General features: G+C 54.5%; 1 long non-coding RNA gene across 1 annotated transcript; it reads left to right on the forward strand.

Annotated features, from left to right (window-relative positions):
• The first annotated feature begins 13,879 nt into the window (after positions 1-13,879).
• Positions 13,880-19,937, forward strand: LOC147362270 (uncharacterized). Its single transcript, XR_015135703.1, has 2 exons — positions 13,880-14,019; positions 19,349-19,937. It is a non-coding gene; the product is annotated as an uncharacterized LOC147362270 (long non-coding RNA).
• The last annotated feature ends 1,530 nt before the right edge of the window (positions 19,938-21,467 follow it).

Raw genomic sequence — 21,467 nt, forward strand, 5'->3', positions numbered from 1 at the left:
GCAGCCCCCAGGGAGACCTGGGCAGTGAGGTGGGGGGGTGTGGAGGCCCCATCAGTCCACCTCCAGGACCCCTGGGACCCTGGATCAGGCTCAGCCACGCCAGCAGTGCCTCCCCCACCCCACTCGAGGACGCGTTCCACTTTTCTTGCATTTTCTCCTGCGTTCCTTCATGCCTTTGAAGGGATATCTCTTACAGTGTCTCCAGAGCTTCTGCGTCTTCTGAAGCGGGGAGGGGATTCGAATGTTCTGAAGGGTAAAGAGCCAGGTCCCAGCTGACGTCCCCCGGCCATGCCCACCGAGACTTCCCGAGGAACTTGTGGGAGCAAAGGCTCTGACACAGACGGCTCTGCCCCCTCGACAAGCCACTGTGCCTTCTGAGCCCCCACTCCCCCAGTGCAGAGCGGAGCCCCCTACTCTCACAGACCTCCCTGCCTCGGGCCCGAGCCTCCGCCTCCCGGAAGGTCCTGGAACGCCAGCAGCCCTTGGTCTCCCCCTTCCCTGGGCGCCCGGCCCTCTTCCATGCCCGTCACTTTTATTTTGGGATCGGCCCTGACCAGGGGTTGAACCCGCGTCCCCTGCACCATAAGGGCCACATCTCAGCCCATGGACCTCCAGGGAAGCCCCGGCCTGTGGCTTTCAGGGCACGAACCACCGCGTCAGGAGTCCACCATTCCTTCCACTCAGGTTTCCTGTTTGGTCTACAGATTCTCAGCATCTCTTTCCTTGTCTCCCTCATGGTGCCCGGTTCTCTTGGGCCTTAAATGATCTGAAAGCTCCCTGTCCCCCCACGGGAGGCCGGGCCAGGCTTCTTGGACAGTCCACAAGACTCTCGTGCCGTGGAACTCACGTAGCCATCCCCACGACGAGGGGCAGCTCTGTAAGGGGCCTCCTACCGCCGTGGGGCCCCCAGGACTGAATATTTTCATCCTGCCATCATCAGCCGCATGTCCCCCACGCAGGCTGGACAGCACAGGGGCTCACCCTCTGTTTTCCCGATGATCTGAGTGTGTTTTCTTTGTGCTTTGGTTGCCGACGGAAGAGCCAGGGGCAAACCCCGCTCTGCCCCTTCAGCTGGGACAGCCTTGGGCGGAAAGCCCTCCTCTGCTCCTCCCCATTCCAGTTGCAGTCCTTCCTGGCTCCGATTTTTGTTTTGTTGTAAGATTTTTTTTTTTAATTGTGGGAAAATACACAGAACATAAAATTCACCACTGTCACCACTTTGAAGAAGAAACTCTAAGGGCATTTAGAAGGTCCTCGATGTTGTGCAACCATCACCTCCTCTGGTTCCCGACCTTGGCCCCGGGTTGTCCTCCTGCATCCACATTGTAATACTTCACTCTACGTATTTCCTGAGAGCTGTCTGGGATGCTCATGGAATGAGGTGAGATTTCCATTAGTACCTGAGCTGGAAGGATGAAGTCTGGGCTCTTTTAAACTCCACAGAGTCCTGAGAACGCACAGCTGATGGCAGAGAGCTGCGGGCTCTCGGGTTAGCGTCAGTCGGGTCTTCCAGCTCTTTCTGGGTTTTGGCAACCAAGCGTCTCTTTCCACAGCACCACTGACGCCCAGCTCCTGGTCTCCAGGGCCCCTCACTGGCGGCCAACACCCCAGAGCTTCCCGAGCTGTGGAGCCTCCATCTCCCGGGGTTACACACAGAAGTTTTGTCCCCTTGGCTCTGTGGGTGGCTCTGTGTACAGCATGTGCACAAGCCAGAGGGGACAGCCAGAGCTGGCATCCTGGGGTGTCGGAGGGCTGCCCCCTGCCTGCACCCCCTGCCTGCTGTACCATTGGAGGAGCAGCCCCAGGAGGCCTAACTGCAAACGCCCAGAGGGCAGCGGCCTTTTCCTGAGTTGACGCCCGGGCCGCTGTTCCCTGCTGGGGTATCTGTGCCAAGCGCTGAGTGGAAACATCTGAGCGGCTCTGGCTGCATCTCACGGCCTGGACCCGCACAGGGCTCAGGGCTGCCAGTGAGTCAGTGCATGTTAGGCTGTGCATCTCTGCAGCTTGGCGGCAAGAGCGCGGGTGAGAGGCCCCAACCGTGCATTCTCCTGCAGCATGTCTGAACCCAGGCTGGCTCCCTGGAGGAGAGGGCACAGGAGAGGCCGTGGAGTGGCGATGGCTCCTGACGCTCCACATCACTCTGCTGCACGCCGTCCCACAGAGAGAACCCACGGGGCCGCGTGAAGCGGGAGACAGAAGAGGAGCCCCGAGCCCACCACCCGCACACCTGGTCCAGCCTCTCTCTGCAGAAGGTCTGGTGGGCCGGAAGCAGCTGGATGGCTGGGGAGAATCAAGGTGGGGCTTGGGAGCCCAGCACGGAGCAGCGCTGGGGGCCCTGGGGGCTGGGGGCCCGGGTCTGGGCCCTGGGGCCGCTGGGCTGAGACAGGGCAGCCCCTGGACCCGCCGTGCCCCGCAGCAGGGAGGCACGAGCTGGGTCCTGATGCTCCTGGCACAGCAGAGGGGCCTGACGAGGGTCCCCTGAAGGGACCCACTCGCTTTAAAAGGGCCGGGATGCTGTGCCAGTCAGACAGCAAGTGCTCTTATCCACACGTCCACTTGCGCCTCATCCAGCCTTTGCAGCTGAAGCCCAGGTGACGGGAACCAAGGGAAATGACATCCGAGGATCTCCAGACTGGGATGGTCTGCAAGGCAACCGGCTTGCTCTCCAAAGCGTCCGTGAGTCAGTGTCCTGGGAAAACATGAAGGGGTGGGGCGTCCTCCAGTGAAAAAGACCAGAGGCGGAGCCACACGGGAGACGTGAAGTCACGGTCCACAACCCCAACCCCAAAAGCCATAAGGTGCCTCTTGGGCACTGGCGGAAACGGCACACGGACCCGAGGGTTGATGCAGTGCGGAGACGGCTGGGTTCTCAGGCACCAGGACGGCTTCGGGCCCACCCTGGAGCCTGGCCTTGCTTTCAGGAGAGGCGGGCCAAGGTTGGAAGGGGAAGCGTCAGGGTGTCTGCCATTCTCTTTCCAAAGGTTATTAGGCCAGAGAGGAGGAGGAGGAAGTGGAGGAGGGAGAGGAAGGAGAAGAGGGAAGGGGGGAGGCACAGGAGGCTGCAGGCCATCTGTCCACTGTCCATCCGGGGTCTGGACAGGCGAATGCACAGCTGGGGGGCCAGGGCCCTCAGGCACAGGGACTGGCTTCAGATGTCCGAGCGGGGAGGGGCAGACTGGGAAGAAAGGGCCGGTGGGAAACGTTAACCCCATCAACAGAGAAGGGGGTGCTGGAGGGGCCCTTCCACCCACAAGGCGGGAGTGTCATTGCCGAGTCCAGGTGGCAGCCGCGTGGGCCGGCATAGGTCTCTTTTCTTTCCCTTTTTGTTTAAAATGATGAATGTTTGAAAACTCTCATAACAATAAAGAACGAGCAGTGGGGAGGAGAAGAAAGCAGCAGAGAGAAGAGGGTGGACGCAGCCCCCGGGGGGAAGGGCACCAAAAGCCCATCTGCAGGCAGAGAAGGGAGCCGGTAGCTCGTTCCGCCCACCTCGGGGGAGCCCACAGGCCTGGGGCTGGGCAAAGGGCAGCAGGCGGGCTGTCAGCTCGGGGGAGACGAGCCCCCGCTCCTGGGAGGCAGAGCAGGCACCTGCCTGGGCCCCTCAAAACCGACGGGCAAAATGTGAGAAACAGGAGTTTCTAGGGGAATAAACAACATTTTGGGCAAAACCAAACTCCATTAGACATGTTCACACTTATTTAACGGGTTAGTGCTGCCTTTATTTGGGATTACATGGGTGTGGAGGGCTTTGGATCTTGACCCGAGACGCAGACGCTGCCAGGACTCAGACCAGCTGCACCCAGAGGAGCTTGGGAAGCCCCCAGATCTGCTGAGATGGGGTCCCTGGAGATCTGGGCCAGCCCTGAGGCCGTCACAAAAAGACCAGGAGGACAGGCCGATCCAGGCCCCGGAGGCCCTCCTCCCAGGCAGGCCCGTGCCGCCCAGCCCTGGCAGGGGCCACAGTTCAGGTTTGTGTCTTGGTTGCTTGGCGCCAGGACTGGTGCCATCTCCAGCCAAAGAAGGGACGACACCTCACCCAACCAGGTCCTGGCGGGGGCGGGGGGCAAGGGACCAGCCAGGGGAGGCACCGGGAGGGACCCTGTGAATGCAGGGAGAGAGCAAGGCTGGAGACCAGAGGGACCCACACCATCCACCCCTGAGCCCCTGTGAAATCCATGGACAACAGGCTGAGCACATCACCTGGGGCCAAACACAGGTGGGCTGGGACTCAGCATCCTGTTCCCAGCATCTCTGAGCCTGTCTGCTGCTCCGTCAGGGGCTCACTGAGAACACCCATGGCCAGGGACCCTGGGGAGCAGCTGGTGGGAAGGCTTGACCCTATTCTGTAAAGATTTTTTTATGTGGCCCACTTTATGACGAACCTCAGATCAGATCAGATCAGTCGCTCAGTCGTGTCTGACTCTTTGCGACCCCATGAATCGCAGCACGCTAGGCCTCCCTGTCCATCACCAACTCCCGGAGTTCACTCAGACTCACGTCCATCGAGTCAGTGATGCTACCCAGCCATCTCATCCTCTGTCGTCCCCTTCTCCTCCTGCCCCCAATCCTTCCCAGCATCAGAGTCTTTTCCAATGAGTCAACCCTTCGCATGAGGTGGCCAAAGTACTGGAGTGTCAGCTTTAGCATCATTCCTTCCAAAGAAATCCCAGGGCTGATCTCCTTCAGAATGGACTGGTTGGATCTCCTTGCAGTCCAAGGGACTCTCAAGAGTCTTCTCCAACACCACAGTTCAAAAGCATCAATTCTTTGGCACTCAGCCTTCTTCACAGTCCAACTCTCACATCCATACATGACTACTGGAAAAACCATAGCCTTGACTACACAAACCTTTGTTGGCAAAGTAATGTCTCTGCTTTTGAATATGCTATCTAGGTTGGTCATAACTTTCCTTCCAAGGAGTAAGCATCTTTTCATTTCATGGCTGCAGTCACCATCTGCAGTGATTTTGGAGCCCAGAAAAACAAAGTCTGACACTGTTTCCACTGTTTCCCCATCTATTTCCCATGAAGTGATGGGACCGGATGCCATGATCTTCGTTTTCTGAATGTTGAGCTTTAAGCCAACTTTTTCACTCTCCACTTTCACTTTCATCAAGAGGCTTTTTAGTTCCTCTTCACTTTCTGCCATAAGGGTGGTGTCATCTGCATATCTGAGGTTACTGATATTTCTCCTGGCATTCTTTATTCCAGCTTGTGTTTCTTCCAGTCTAGCGTTTCTCATGATGTACTCTGCATATAAGTTAAATAAACAGGGTGACAATATACAGCCTTGACATACTCCTTTCTCTATTTGGAACCAGTCTGTTGTTCCATGTCCAGTTCTAACTGTTGCTTCCTGACCTGCATACAGATTTCTCAAGAGGCAGGTCAGGTGATCTGGTATTCCCATCTCTTTCAGAATTTTCCACAGTTTATTGTGATCCACACAGTCAAAGGCTTTGGCATAGTCAATACAGCAGAAATAGATGTTTTTCTGGAACTCTCTTGCTTTTTCCATGATCTAGCAGATGTTGGCAATTTGATCTCTGATTCCTCTGCCTTTTCTAAAACCAGCTTGAACATCAGGAAGTTCACAGTTCACATATTGCTGAAGCCTGGCTTGGAGAATTTTGAGCATGACTTTACTAGAGTGTGAGATAAGTGCAATTGTGCGGTAGTTTGAGCATTCTTTGGCATTACCTTTCTTTGGGATTGGAATGAAAACTGGCCTTTTCCAGTCCTGTGCCCACTGCTGAGTTTTCCAAATGTGCTGGCATATTGAGTGCAGCGCTTTCACAGCATCATCTTTCAGGATTTGGAATAGCTCAACTGGAATTCCATCACCTCCACTAGCTTTGTTCGTAGTGATGCTTTCTAAGGCCCACTGGACTTCACATTCCAGGATGTCTGGCTCTAGGTCAGTGATCACACCATCGTGATTATCTGGGTTGTGAAGATCTTTTTTGTACAGTTCTTCTGTGTATTCTTGCCATCTCTTCTTAATATCTTCTGCTTCTGTTAGGTCCATACCATTTCTGTCCTTCATCGAGCCCATCTTTGCATGAAATGTTCCTTTGGTATCTCTGATTTTCTTGAAGAGATCTCCAGTCTTTCCCATTCTGTTGTTTTCCTCTATTTCTTTGTATTGATTGCTGAAGAAGGCTTTCTTATCTCTTCTTGCTATTCTTTGGAACTCTGCATTCAGATGCTTATATCTTTCCTTTTCTCCTTTGCTTTTTGCTTCTCTTCTTTTCACAGCTATTTGTAAGGCCTCCTCAGACAGCCATTTTGCTTTTTTGCATTTCTTTTCCATGGGGATGGTCTTGATCCCTGTCTCCTGTACAATGTCACGAACCTCATTCCATAGTTCATCAGGCACTCTATCTATCAGATCTAGGCCCTTAAATCTATTTCTCACTTCCACTGTGTAATCATAAGAGATTTGATTTAGGTCATACCTGAATGGTCTAGTGGTTTTCCCTACTTTCTTCAATTTAAGTCTGAATTTGGCAATAAGGAGTTCATGGTCTGAGCCATAGTCGGTTCCTGGTCTTGTTTTTGCTGACTGTATAGAGCTTCTCCATCTTTGGCTGCAAAGAATATAATCAATCCAATTTCGGTGTTGACCATCTGGTGATGTCCATGTATAGAGTCTTGTTTTTGCTGACTGTATAGATAAATACTTAAAAAAAAAAAAGAATCCCAAGTATATTGGTCCCTGCGACAGCCCGCGGACGTCTAACCGGCCTGGGGGCTGCCTTGCGGGCTGATGGAACAGGAGGGACAGCGTGTCAGGCACGACCCCCAACCCCGGTGATGCACACAGAAAAGGCCTCTGAGCGGGAGCAGCACAAAGACTGTAGGAGTGAAAATATTCGTCAGTGGAAAGAGCCCGCAGAGGCCCCGTGGGCAGGGGCACGTGGCAGGGATGCCGGGGGCCTGGCTCCGGGCACCCAGAACCCGAGGAGCAGCCAACGCCCTGGGTCCCCAGGACCCTGCCTCCGCTGTGGCCACGCTGTGTTAAGGCGCTCTCCCCAGAAGGCCCTCAGAGGTTCCTCTGGGCGCTGGGAAGATGCCCCTACCTTGAGCAGACACGTCTGTTATCGTGCGGCCAGTCAGGAAGGAGGCGCCAGTGGGAGGGGCAGCGGGCCTGGCGGGTGGGCTCCGTCCACCCACCCGGCCCGACTTCACACCCCCCGCCAGCCCGGCCCTGACAGCCTCTGACCACCACTCCCAGCCCTGGTGCTCACCTGGAGATGCCGTGACCGGCAGGGGCCCGGCCCTTCCCCACTGTCCTCCCCCCGCTCTTCAGACAAGGCCCCAGGACATCTGTCATCTCACCCGGCCCTCCAGCGAGCGGCCAGGGAGTGTCACACTCCCCCCAACACACACACACTCTGCAAGGGGAGGAGATGGCAGCTCTGAGCTTCTGGGCCCCCAGGCCTCCCGTGCAGACGGGCCACAGGCTCAGGACCTGTGTCCAGGCCCCTTGCCTTAGGCAGTAGCCACCGGCCTGTGGGCAGAGCCAAGAGCGCGGTCTTCAGGGCAGCGGGACGTGGGTCTCAGCCTCCGGTCCTCCTGAGGCCTCTGGGCCAGTTTCCTCACCTAGACAGTGGGCACGGGAACGCTGGGAAGGTTAAAGGTGACCAGCTGCTTCCCTGGGCTGGCACAGGGTGGGGATGGGGGCAGTCAGTAACTGTCAGAACCCCAGGGTTGGGGCTGGATCCAGGGATCTCGGGAGGCGGCGGGGCCTGGCCCAAGCCCCTCGCGGCCCGGACTCTCGGCCCAGCAGCCCCAGGGGCCCTGCCCTGCTCTGCAATCACTGGCAGCAGGAGGCGGTAAGTCCCTGAGGAACGGGGCAGCCTCCCCACACGGCCGGGCCCGTGCACAGAGCCCGGCCGGCCTGGTGCGCTGACGGCCCTTGAGCAACAGGAAGGGAGCGCGGGGCTGCGGCAGGGTATGCACCCCTCACCCCTGCCCACGAGGCCAGGCCCCGGCCCCCCCGCCCCCCAGCAGGGCCCGGGGCTGAGCTGTCCCAGGGGCCGGCCGCCAGCGCCCGCCAGGCCGAGAGCTCCGGTGACGTCACCCTGGCCGGGCGGAGGCTGAGTGCAAACAGACGGCGCCCCATCCGGGCCAGGGTCCACCTCGGGGCACCTCGCGAGCGGCCCTCTGCCAGGGGGGCCACAGTGACCAGAGGTGAAGGACCGCCGCCCCGCCACAGCCCCACCCCCCGAGCGAGCGGTCACTGCTCCCCGCTGGGCTGGGCCTCGAGGGCGGGTGGGCACGCGTGTGCCTTGTCCATGGGCATCTCCCAACCCCGACCCGGAGCCGAGCCCGGGGCTGGTGCTCAGGAAACGCCCACGGGGCACAGGATGGCGGGTGCAGCTGTCCCGGAGCCCTGGCTGAGGGTCCAGGGTCTCCGCCCCCCGGCAGTGTCACCAGGGGCCTCCTGAGTGGTGTTCGCAGCCTCCCTGCTCCCGGCAGCCAACAAAGCCCCCAGATTAGATGACTGCATCCGCACAGAATGTCCGGGAGAGGCGAATCTGTCAAGACAGAAAGCAGACGGGTGTGGGGGGATTAGAGGGTCCCGGCTAAGAAGTGCAGGTGCTCTTCCAGATGAAGAAGCTGGCCTAAAGCCAAGCTTGGTGACATCAGTGACCACACTCATGCTGTGACAGACCCCTTCGGGGGAGCTTCGAGCGGCGTGCGAGTTCCAGCTCATAAAGCCGTTTCAACAGCACTCAGGGCACCAGTTCCTGATAAGCCAGAGGCTCAGGGCCACGGGTCTGGGAGCTCAACTCTGAGGAGCATCCACAGGTAAGGGTCCACCGGGGGGCCGGGGGTGTCTCTTTGATCCCGTCCCCCCCGGTTTTAAATTAAGCCCTCCCTGTCGTCTATGGAGGTCACAGAGACTGAGGCTTACTCCTAGTTTGGTTATTATAATTGTTCCTCTAGAGCTTAGCGGGGTCTCATCTGGTCCTTAGGAGAACCCTAGCCCAGTGGGGTAACGGGCCCCGCGGGACAGGGAGCTGGGTGCAGGGGAGCCACAGACCGGGGCCTCTGGTCTGGCTGGAGACCCCCAACACCAGCCTGTGGTCTGTACACAGGACACGCTGTGGTGCCTCAGCGTTCTTTGAGGCTGTCCAAGCTGACTTACAGACCGGAAGCAAGGCTGTCACACAAATATAAAATGAATTTGTATCAACAATTTATGAGCTCATTAACACAGGAACCAAAGAGAGGGTGAAGCAGTCTGAGGATCAGGACGGGTGAGTTAGAGGTGACACAGACCAGGGTCCCACAGGCAAGAGAACTGTGACCTGGGGGTCACCTTCTCCCACATGCAAACCTACGAGTTAACATAATGTCACGAAGTCCAGACTCTTAATTAACAGTAAAGGGCAAAGTTCACAGGCATGTTCTCTAGGTAAGAACACTCCTTGCATGCCCTTGAATAATGCCCCAAGATGACTTAAAAAGGATAGCTTTTTTTTTTTTCAACCTTTAAATAATTTTCCTTGACATTAAAGAAATAAATGGAAAGATATTCCACACTCATGGATTGGAAAAATTCGTGTGGTTAAAATGTCCATGCTACCCAAAGCAATCTGCAGATTCAGGACAGTTGCAATGGCATTTTCCATAGATTTAGAACCAACAGGGACTGCCCTGGCCCAGCAGTTAAGACTGTGCCAGCACCGCAGGGCCACGGGTCCCGTCCCTGGTCAGGGAACGAAGATCCCACATGCCGTGCACAATGATCTAAAAACATTGAAATAAAATGGTACATTTGAAAATAAAACAGCAATAATTTTTTTTTTAAAGGCACAAAAACACCGGGGAAGTCCCCGGTAGACTAGTGGTTAGGATTCCAGGCTTTAACTGCCACAGCCCAGATCCCTGGTCAGGCAACATCCCGCCAGCCTTGTGGCAAAGCTCAGAAATAAAATAAAATAGCAACCCTAATTTTTATGAAACCAAATAACCAAAGCAATTTTGTCTTTTCAGCCGTGCTGGGTCTGTGGCTGCGCCTGGGCTTCCTCTACTTGTAGCAAGAGGGGCCTCCCCTCCGGTGGGTGCACAGCGTCTCGTTCCGGCGGCCCCTCTCTTGCTGAGGCTCTAGGGCTCATGGGCTGCTGTAGTGGCAGCACGTGGGCTCAGCGGTTGTGGCCAAGCTGCCCCTCAGCTTGCGAAATCCTCCTGGACCAGGGATTAATCCTGTGTCCTCTGCACTGGCAGGCAGATTCTTAACACCGGACCACCGAGGAAGTCCCCGGAGCAATCTTGAGGAAGAAAAAAAGCTGGAGGCGTCGCACTTGCGCCTCTCAAATTATGTTGCAAAACTGTAGTAACCAAAGCAGAATGGTCCTGGTATAAAAAACAGACACACGAACCAAGGGAAGAGAACCGAGAATCCCAAAAGAAACCCGTGTGTATGTGATCTACTCACTTACAACCAAGGAGCCAAAACCATACAATAGAGAGACGAGAGTCTTTCGATACAGACAAAGCTCAGTGTGTTGTGCTTCACAGACATTTCATTTCTCACAAATTGAAGTTTTGTGTCAGACAAGTCTATTGGTTCCATTTTCCCACCAGCGTTTTCTCACTCCTATCTCTGTGTCACATTTAAGGAACTTTCCCAGCGTTTCAAACGTTTTCATTATTGTTAGATCCGTCATGGTGACCTGTGACCTCTGGTGTTACTCTCGTCATTATCTGAGAAGCCGCGAGCTGCACCCACGTAAGGCAGCCAACTGAACTGACAAGCGTGTGTGTTCTGACGGCTCCACCCACTGGCCGATCCCCCGCTTCCCCCCTCTCATCCGGCCTCCCTTTTCCCCGAGACCCAAGAGCAGTGGCATTTGGTCGATTAAGAGCCCACCATGACCCCCGAGTGTTCAAGGGAAAGGAAGAGCCGCTCGTCTCTCACTTTAATCAAAGCTAGAAATGGTGGAGCTCAGTGAGGAAAGCGTGTCAGAGCTGAGACAGTCCTAGAGCCTGGCCTCTTGCACCAAACAGCTAACCACGGTGTGAGGGCAAAGAGCACTCTTGAAGGAAATTCAAAGTGCTGCTCCAGGGATCACACGGAGGATAAGAAAGAGAGACAGCCTTCCTGCTGGTACGGAGAAAGTTCGGGTGGTCTGGATAGAGGATCAAACCGGCCCAACACTCCCTTAAGCCAAAGCCTCATCCAGAGGAGGACCCTAATCTCTTCAATTCTGTGAAGGCTGAGCGGGATGAGGAGGCTGCAGAAGGAAACTCTGAACCCGGCAGGGTCGGCTCGCGAGGGTTCAGGGGAGAAGCCGTCTCATAACGAGCAAGTGCAGGCGAAACAGCGATGCTGATGCAGGAGCTGCAGCAGGTCATCGAGAAGACCCGGGTCAGATCATCCGTGGGGGAGGCCACGCTAGACGGCAGACGCTCGGTGTAGAGGGAACAGCCTCCCTGGAAGAAGATGCCAGCCAGGCCTTTTACAGCCAGAGAGGAGAAGTCAATGCCTGGCTTCTAAGCTTCAAAGGGCAGGCTGACTCGTGTTGGGGGCTAACGCAGCTGCAGGCCTGAAGCTGAAGCCAGTGCTCACGCGCCAGCTGAGATCCCGGGGCCCTTATGAGTGACGCTAGCTCTACTCTGCCTGTGTTCTGTACATGGAACAAGAAAGCCTGGATGACATCACATCTGTTTACAGTATGGCTCGTGGAACATTTTAATCCCATCATTGGGAACTACTACTCAGAAAAAAAAAAGATTCCTTTCAAAATAGGATTGCTTTTTGACAATGCTCCTGGTTACCAGCTTATTTAACTTATATGTAGAGTACCTCACGTGAAATGCCGGGCTTGATGAAGCACAAGCTGGAATCAAGATTGCCAGGAGAAATATCAATAACCTCAGATACGCAGATGACACCACCCTTACGGCAGAAAACAAAGAACTAAAGAGCCTCTTGATGAAAGTAAAAGAGAAGAGTGAAAATGTTGGCTTAAAATTCAACATTCAGAACACTAAGATCGTGGCATCTGGTCCCATCACTTCATGGCAAATAGATAGGGAAACAGTGGCTGACTTTATTTGGGGAGGGAGCTCCAAAATCACTGCAGATGGTGACTGTAGCCATGAAATTAAAAGACACTTGGTCCTTGGAAGAAAAGCTGTAACCAACCTAGACAGCATATTAAAAAGCCTCTGCTTTGCCAACATTACTTTGCCAACAAAGATCCATCTAGTCAAAGCTATGGTTTCTCCAGTAGTCATGTATGGATGTGAGAGCTGGACTATAAAGAAAGCTGAGCACTGAAGAATTGATGCTTTTGAACTGTGGTGTTGGAGAAGACTCTTGAGAGTCCCTTGGACTGCGAGGAGATCCAACCAGTCCATTCTGAAGAAAATCAGTCCTGAATATTCATTGGAAGGACTGATGCTGAAGCTGAAACTCCAATACTTTGGCCACCTGATGCAAAGAGCTGACTCATTGGAAGAGACCCTAATGCTGGGAAAGATTGAGGGCAGGAGGAGAAGGGGACGACAGAGGATGAGATGGTTGGATGGCATCGCCGACTCGATGGATGTGAGTTTGAGTAAGCTCTGGGAGTTGGTGATGGACAGAGAAGCCTGGCGTGCTGCAGTCCATGGGGTGACAAAGAGTCGTACATGACTGAGCGACTGAACTGAACTGAACTGAACTATTTGTCATAAACATTTTGGGGGGCAGGGACACTGTACGGCTTGAAGGATCTTAGTTCCCCAAACAGAAATAGGACCCAGGCCACAGCAGTGAAAACATCGAGTCCTAACCATTGGACCCCCAGGTAATTCCCCGTACGTCATAAACACTTTATACTGATTCACCCGTTAGTGCTGGGGCTTCCCTGACGGCTCAGGTGGCAAAGAATCCGCCTGCCAATGCAGGAGACGTGGGTTTGATCCCTGGGTCGGGAAGCTCCCCTGGAGAAGAAAATGGCAATGCGTTCCACTATTCTTGCCTGGGAAGTCGCACAGACAGAGGAGCCTGGCAGTCGACAGTCTCCGGGATGGCAAAAGAGTTGGACACAACTTAGCAACTAAACAAAAACAAGCAAAAAAATTCATGAGTGCGAGGTTAGGTTACCATGAAGCCGCTGTGTTGATGGTACAGGGTGACCACAGAGGAACCTTACTGTTGCTTCTTTGTTATCAACGCATGAATCGTTACACCTATAAAAATATCTATGATTTTGTCACATGATCTTCTCATTGTCAATGTCCAACTCTAGTAACGCATATGACATGTGCTGTGCTCTGTATCGTATAAGACAGCACTCACGTCAGTCCTGGCAGATGCCTCGTCCTGTACACAGATGATGTAGACTTACAGAATTGATGAACGCAGTCCCGTACTCTAAATGTATGTTCTTTTCCTTACAAGTTTCTGAATGACATTTTCTCTTCCTAGCTTACTTTATTTTAAAAAAAAAAAAAGTGCCGTATACAGTACATATGATATAAAAATACACGTAACTGACCAGGTTATCATATGATTCTGCCAGCAGTAAGCTATTAGGAGCCAGGCTCTGGGGAGGTCAAAAGTTACTTGAATTTTCAACGGTGCGGTGGTTGGTTCGCCTAACCCCCGTGGTGTTCAAAGGTCAAACGTATTTGAAAAGCAGCCAAAGAAGGAGACAGATTGCTTTCTGGTGAGTAACGCTGACGGTTGACTTGTCCAGCAGGAAAGAAAACCAGAAGCCCGTGAAAGGCCACCTCCATGACCTGAAAAAAAATACCCAGTGAAAATGCTTTCCAAGAACGAGGGCCAAATAAACACATTTTCAGGACCAGGAACGTGGAGAAAGTTACCAGCATCAGACTGTCTCTGCAGGAAATCCTAAAGGGTGGATTCCAGGCGTGCCCGACGTGGCTCCAGGGGAAGGATGTTTGTAAGCAGAGATGGTGAGCATAGAAGAGTGGGAATACGTGGACAGTCTCAATGGGCCCTGAATGTATGCAAACAATGATGCCTCGTGTGTCACAAGGATCCAGCCAGGTAATATTAACACACCTGTCGATGAGGGGCCTGCAAGCAGGAAGCCAAGGGAGCCTTGCTTCCTGCGTCCTCTGACTGACTCTGCTTCTTTGTAAGAAAGTAGGAGAAGGACATGGCATCCCACTCCAGTGTTCTTGCCTGGAGAATCCCAGGGACAGGGGAGCCTGGTGGGCCGCCGTCTATGGGGTTGCACAGAGTCAGACACGACTGAAGCGACTTAGCAGCAGCAGCAGGTAGACTGACATCCCCTCCAATGTGCGACCACCCAGAGCCTCAGACTGTGACTCCGGGAAACAGGGTCTGTGCAGACAATGAGTTAAGGCTGGAGACACGCTCCTCCTGGGTCAGGATGGCCCTCAACCCGATGACCGGCGTCCTTGTAAGAGGAGGTGCAGACACAGAGGAGGAGCCACAGCATGGTGGGGGTGGAGGTTCGAGCAAGCCGGCTGCGAGCCCGGAGTCACCGGGACTTCACAGGGAAGGAGTAGGGTGAGGACAGGGTCAGGGGTGGACCTGGGACTGGTCGGGGGGCGGCTTCCGGGTGTGAGCTCGGCTGGGGACAGGGACATCTGGGATCCAGTGTCCAGCCTGGGCATTCACGGCTCACGATGGGGTGTGGGCTCCTGCAGCCCTGGGGGGCTGGAGACTCGAACATCACAAGACCCATCGATTCTGATCAGGTGGGAGGTCTGCCAGGGGCTGGGGACAGAAGCTCCCAGAGGCTGCCTCCTGCTAGGGGGTAGAAGCACCCTCCTTCGTGTGTCTGGAGGGGGCACTGGCCCCTCCCAGGCATTTGCCCCCTGGGTTGGACCACAGCTCCCAGAGCAGATAGCAGTGGTGGATTCTCAGAAAACTCTGGGCTCCAGCCCCAGGGACCTCGGGGCCTTGGGCCTGTTACTTGATTTTCTGGGCACCTAGGTTTCCTCATCGCAGGCCCCATATGAGGAGGAACAGCCAGCATAGTCCAGCTCTGCAGACCCGACCAGGGGCCTGGCCATGCTGTGCACCCAGGGCCTCCTGGGTCTGGCACCCAGAGGCTCAGGTTCTCAGGGCCGGGCACTGCAGGCTGGACCCCTGGTGCGGGGCCTGTGGCAGCCTTTCCCAGGGAGGTCAGCAGGTGGGAGTGCCGGCCTGCCCCCTCCCCGCTCAGCTTGCAACACAGGGACCTCCCGGTGGCTCTGGGAACAGCTGGGCCCTGTTCCGCTCAGCTCCGATGAGTCACCCGGCCAGGCCTCCCACAGACCAGCCGGCCGGCCGGCAAGAGCTGTAGACGCCACGTCCCCACCTCCGCCCTCCACCTCCCAGAGATGGTCTCCCCAGCTCAGGCCCTGCCCTCTGCTGCCGCAGAAGGAGCCTGGGTGAGCTCTGGGCTCTGAGAGCAGGAAAGAGCCAGGCTGGGTCCAGGCCCCACGGCCACATCAGCTGAACACCCGCCTGCTCCATCCTCGCAGGGGCCCGGCCCACCGGCCCCGCAGCGAAGAGTACTGTCCTCCCCCAGCAACCACATCCGAGATCCGGGCCCACCCTGCCTTCTGGAACCCTTCCCACCCTGAGGCCCCTTTGTCCTGAAGCCAGCTCCATCCTCTATCACCAGAAGCTCAGAACAAGGAGCAACCAGCCTTCAGTTCAGTTCAGTTCAGTAGCTCAGTCATGTCCAACTCTTTGCAACCACATGAACCGCAGAATGCCAGGCCTCCCTGTCCATCACCAACTCCCGGAGTTTACCCAAACTCATGTCCATTGAGTTGGTGATGCCATCCAACCATCTTATCCTCTGTCGTCCCCCTCTTCTCCCACCCTCAATCTTTCCCAGAAGCAGGGTCTTTTCATATGAATCAGCTCTTCGCATCAGGTGGCCAAAGTTTGGAGTTTCAGCTTCAACATCAGTCCTTCCAATGAACACCCAGGACTGATCTTTAGGATGGACTGGTTGGATCTCCTTGCAGTCCAAGGGACTCTCAGGAGTCTTCTCCAGCACCATAGCCCTCTGTTCCCCCCAAACCTAAGGCTGGCAGTCGCCCTCTCCCGTGCACTTGGGCGCAGAGGAAAGGGCCAGAGCCTACTCCTTGCAAGAAGAAGGAGGCAGCACAGCAGAGGCTGAGTCAGGCCGGAGCCCAGAAAGCAGAGGCCGCGGGGACCTCCCCAGGTGTTCAGGCTCTGTGCGGGACCTGTGGCCCCTGCAGACAGAGGCCTCTGGGAGGGGTGATGGGAGCCTGCTCTGGGGGTGTCAGGGTCTGCACCCGGAGGGAGCATCAGGGAACCCCTCGTGGAGCTGTCTTCCTCAGGTGGAGGTCTCCAGTAGCCTGGACGGAAGCCCACTTGGCCCCCAGACAAGGAGCCCCTGGGGGGTGGGTATGTTGGGGCTGAGTCAAGGGACAGAAGAGGGGGAGGGCGTCAGCAAGAGCCCCTGAGGCAGGAGGCTAATCATTCATTAATTCATCCATTCAAGTGTATCTGGAGGCCATGGGGTCCTGGCTACAGGGACACATAGAGAGGCCTGTCTGACCCGAAGGGGCCTGCTCCCCTGGGGCCACAAGTGCAGAGATGGAGCTTACATGGAGATGCTCCCCAGACGATGCAGAGGGTGGCAAGGCCAACACCACCTCTCTCCCTGAGCTTGGCCGTGGGGACGCGGATCTGTCCCCCTCACAGGGCACCCCAGCCTCTCTCAAGAGCACGTGCTCAGCCGCTTCAGTTGTGTCTGACTCCTGCAACCCCGTGGACTGTAGCCTGCCAGGCTCCTCTGTCTGTGGGATTCTCCAGGCAAGAATCCTGGAGTGCGTTGACATTTCCTCCTCCAGGGGATCTTCCTGATCCAGGGACAGAACGAGGGTCTCCTGCACTCACAGGTGGGCGGGCCCTTTACCTGGGAAGCCGCGTCAAGAGGCTGTGCCTGGAAAGAAAACACAATGGCTCACAGAGAAAGGGCTAGAGGGGGCCTCGGGAAAGTGGAGTTCATTCCCATAAACTTGAACGTTTGGTAGCAATTTCATGAAAAAAACATTCTTTTTAAGATCAAGTTAAAATAAACACCGGTGTTAGAGATCCGCACGGCTGAGGAGCTGAGCTGAGCGCCTGGCCCTGAACCAGGGATTATAAACACGGATACCCCCGCAGCAGGGAACTAGCCGGAAGCAAAGTTCCCCAGGCTGGCTGTGCGTGCTCACCTGCAAGTTAGTTGTATTGTAGCGGAGGCGCTGCAAAATAGTTCGATTCCGCAACTCTTTCCAAAACTAAAATGCTTTCTACAAATAGGAAAACATAACTGAGCACATGAAAGTGAAGTAAAGTGCGTGTATTTATAATCCTGGGTCCATCCCCTTCTCGGCAACACGTTCTAACGTGCGTCACTGGTGTCTATTCCAGTTTGCGCTTACTTTTTATGTTTAAAATTTCTGGCAAATCATTCAAATTTGTGTGAATTAATGTGAATTCCTTGAGGCCTTCACCAGCCCTTTCTCTGTGGAAAAAAGAAAGTAAAGGTGTTAGTTGCTCAGCAGTATTTGACCCTTTGTGACTCCATGGACTGTATGCAGCCCACCAGGCTCCTCTGTGCATGGGATTCTCCAGGCAGGGATGCTGGAGTGGGTGGCCATTCCCTTACTCCAGGGGATCTTTCCAACCCAGGAATCAAACCCAGGGCTCCTGCCTTGCAGGCAGGTTCTTTACCGTCTGAGCCAACAGGTAAGCCCTAGTATTTTTATTTGAGAAAATACATCCTTGAAAAATGCTGAGATGCCTGGTATGCTCAGCGCCGTTCCTGCGGGAGGGAGGATTTTCGCAATCTCAGGTTTTATTTGTTTGTTTCGCTGGAAAGTGCACATTTTCTGCCCAAATATTCTCTCAGGTGCATCTCTGTTCAGAACGCCTTTTGTCAGCAGATGTATTTATGGGCAAATTCAAGTGGGTAGTCCCCACATATGACTCTTTTGAACAGCTCTCTCCATTTTGTCCCACTTAGCTTCAGGATATAAATTTATCCAATTAAACCTAAGAGCACCCTCAAAACATTCTTCCCACAAGTACGATCTTCCGAAGCACAGTTGTACAATCTGAAATCGGATCTTACGCTGTCTGAGCCCTCAAGTTAAAAGTGTTTGTTGCTGCCTTTGCTTTCACAGCAACCAGCATATATCAGCAGCCTCAACTCTGCAAACTTTGTTTTCAATCATCACAATTCTTGAAAGATTCAAAAGCTCACATGCCTTGGCTCAGTTTGTCAAATCCTTTGTTTAAAGCTGTCCAAGCAAATTTCAATCAGTCGCAGAAGACTCCTTTTCCAAAACATCCAGTACCATCAGGTAACTCTTGGATGGCCCCAACAACCCTGAACTCAGATGACAGGCAGCAGACAGAAAGCACACACGGATATCCTGAATGGCTTTTTCTTTAACGGCACATTGCCTTTGAAACAAATGTTACGGTTCACTTTATTCTGTGTATTTGTGTGTATATATAAGTCTGCATATTTGTGCTAATATATAAAAATATATAAATCTCTATATATTTGAAGGACTCTACCTTCTGCATTTATTGGCTGCCCATCAAGCTGGCTTAAATGCAATGAGGAATTTTGTGCAAACCACAACCAGTTCCCAGTAATAATTGGTTTCCTTGTTGTTGTACAGTTGCTAAGTTGTGTCTGACTCTTTGTGACCCCATGGACTGCAGCACACCAGGCTCCCTGGTCATTCACTCCCTCCTGGAGTTTGCTCAAATTCATATCAATTGAGTCCGTGATGCCATCCAACCATCTCATCCTCTGTCGCCCCCTACTCCTCCTCCTTCAATCTGTCCCAGCATCGGGGTCTTTTCCAATGAGTCGGCTCTTCACATCAAGTGGCCAAAGTACTGGAGTTTCAGCTTCAGCATCAGTCCTTCCCATGAATATTCAGGGTTGATTTCCTTTACGATTGACTGGTTTGATCTCCTTGCTGTCCAAGAGACTCTCAAGAGTCTTTTCCAACACCAAAATTGAAAAGCATCATTTTTTCGGGGCTCAATTTTCTTTATGGTCCAGCTCTCACATCTGTACATGTCTACTGGAAAAACCATAGTTTTGGCTTAAGTTAGTCAAAATATTGCATGTTTTTAGCAGAGTGCTATGATCCTCCCAAATTCATCTCCTTGTAATTACTTTCAAAACGAACAAAACTTCAGTGTTGAAGAGTCTGTTTTGTTTTCACTGAATTTGCACCAGGATTGGCAGCACATCAGATGTTTCACATTTGTTCCAATGAATTTCCATATGCTTTACCTATAGTCTATCCACTGGATTTAAAAAAATCAAAACATTTTTGGAATTAATTTAACTGATTTCTTGCTTCAGATGACTGATGGAGCCAATCTAAACAGGCATCACTCGATGGCTTGGAAATTTCTTCTAAGCACGTGTGCACAAGACTCAGGATGAAAAACAAACAGCAAAATTAAATTTGAAGAACAAACACCCTCTCTGAGGAAAACGACAGGCTACGGAGCCGCGTGTCCCTGAGCCGCGGCTGCATCTGTGCTGTTGCCTCCAGTCTCCAGGCGACCGCCCACTGGTGACCGCCCACTGGAGACCGCCCACTGGAGACCGTCCCCTGGTGACCACCCACTGATACCACCCCCTGGTGACCGCCCCCTGGAGACCGCCCCCTGGTGATCGCCCCCTGGTGACCGCCCTCTGGTGACCACCCCCTGATGACCACCCCCTGGTGACCGCCCCCTGGAGACCGCCCCCTGGTGACCACCCCCTGATGACCGCCCACTGACGACCAGCTGGCGCCATGCCCATGGTCATGCTCTCTGCTTCCTGAGCACTCAGTGCTCTAGCCACTGCCCCACCCGGAGTTCAACATCCAGTATCCTATTTCATCCAAGTTAAATGCTCCACTCTCTTGAGAAAAGGAAATAAAAATTCATCGTTTTGTCAAGTGTGATTTTTATGTATCCGCTGGTTGCCCGCTGAATGGGTTTGTTGCAAAATTTTGAAAGTATTACCAAACAATAAAAAATAGCTGCGGATTTGCACCATTCAGTACATGATGAGACCACAGTGGGGGTGAAGTGTATCCGGCCACTCCTCCAGGGCACAGCCACTCAGCCTTCCTTCTCGGTGTGCACGTCATGGTTTCCTAAAGGTGCAATTTCCACGCACCCCATCCACTGGCTGGTGACTCTCGCGTGTCAGGACCACAGCGCCGCCCGCCGTGACCCAGCCCCGCCTCCACTTGGGGGGTGGGGCCCCCTGATAGAGCTTCAGGCAGTGTTTGCCATCAGCTTTGCGTGGCTGAGAAGCGGCAGGAGAGTAGAGTCTACAGTGCTTTGGGGGCATGGGGCCAGCAGTGTGTTAGGAGACAACTGAAGGTCAGAGACCTGGGGGTTTTGGGGAGAAGCGGGTGGGCTGGTCTGCAGGCAATGGCCTCTGGGGGGCGCTGGTGTGAGCACAGCTCGGGGGAGGTCAGGATGCTAGCCCGTGGGGGGTCAGCGAGCCTCTCTGCCCACCACCCAGTGCTCGAACAGTGAGGGCAAGAGCAGTGTGCTCACGGGCTAGACTCTGCACCTGCCCAACCACCCGCGGCTCCTGCCCCCGACGCTGCGGTAGCCTCTGCCACTACCGCTGAGGGTGCTGCTGATGGCGCGCAACCGCCCAGCACCCCTGTGTCCAGGCGAGTCTGTCAAAACCCCTCCGACCTTCTGCCCCGGAGGCCACGTGCCTTCCTGTGTTGATCTGTGTTCCAGAAGTGGGTTCACCTCTCCCGTCCACACGGCCTCTGCCAACAGCACTCGCCAAGACCTCACAGGCATCTCCCTCGCCAACACAGGGCCTGGCAGGATGTTCCCAGGGGCCGGTGGTGGGACGTGGTGCACACAGCAGGACAATGGGGCCGCGACCCCACGACCCACCGGTCCCGTCTTCCTTCCTGTCACCCAGAACCTACCGGGCTGCTGGAATATACAAAAGCCCCTGGGACTCCCTGCTGGTCCAGTGGTTAAGAATCTACCTGCCGATGCAGGGGACACGGGTTCCATCCCAGGCCCGGGAAGATTCCACACACCGTGGGACGGCTAAGCCTGAGCACCGCAGGTACTGAAGCTGCTTGCGCTGGTCTGCGCTCCCCGAGAGAAGCCGCTGAAACGAAAAGCCGGCGCACGGTTAACTGGAGAGTAGCCCCGCTCGCCGCGACTAGAGAAAGCCCACACAGCAACACACACCCAGCTCAGCCAAAAACAAACAAATAGAATATGAAAAGGCTCCTTCATGGCTTAGCTACTGTGTCAGCCTGACAACGATCCCCGCGGAGCTGGGACGCTGTCCTTCGAGACTCAGCGCACAAGAGCCAGAGGCTAGAGGCAGCCCCTGTGTCCTGTGTTAGCAAGTGAGAGGCTGTGTAAGGTTGGCAGAGGCCGTGTGGATGGGGAAGGCAAACCCACTCCTGGATCACGGATCACTGCCGGAAGGC

Source organism: Bos grunniens, chromosome 11 (assembly GCF_055505025.1).
Source record: "Bos grunniens cultivar Pamir isolate PY7600 chromosome 11, Bosgru_T2T1.0, whole genome shotgun sequence".
NCBI lineage: Eukaryota > Metazoa > Chordata > Mammalia > Artiodactyla > Bovidae > Bos > Bos grunniens.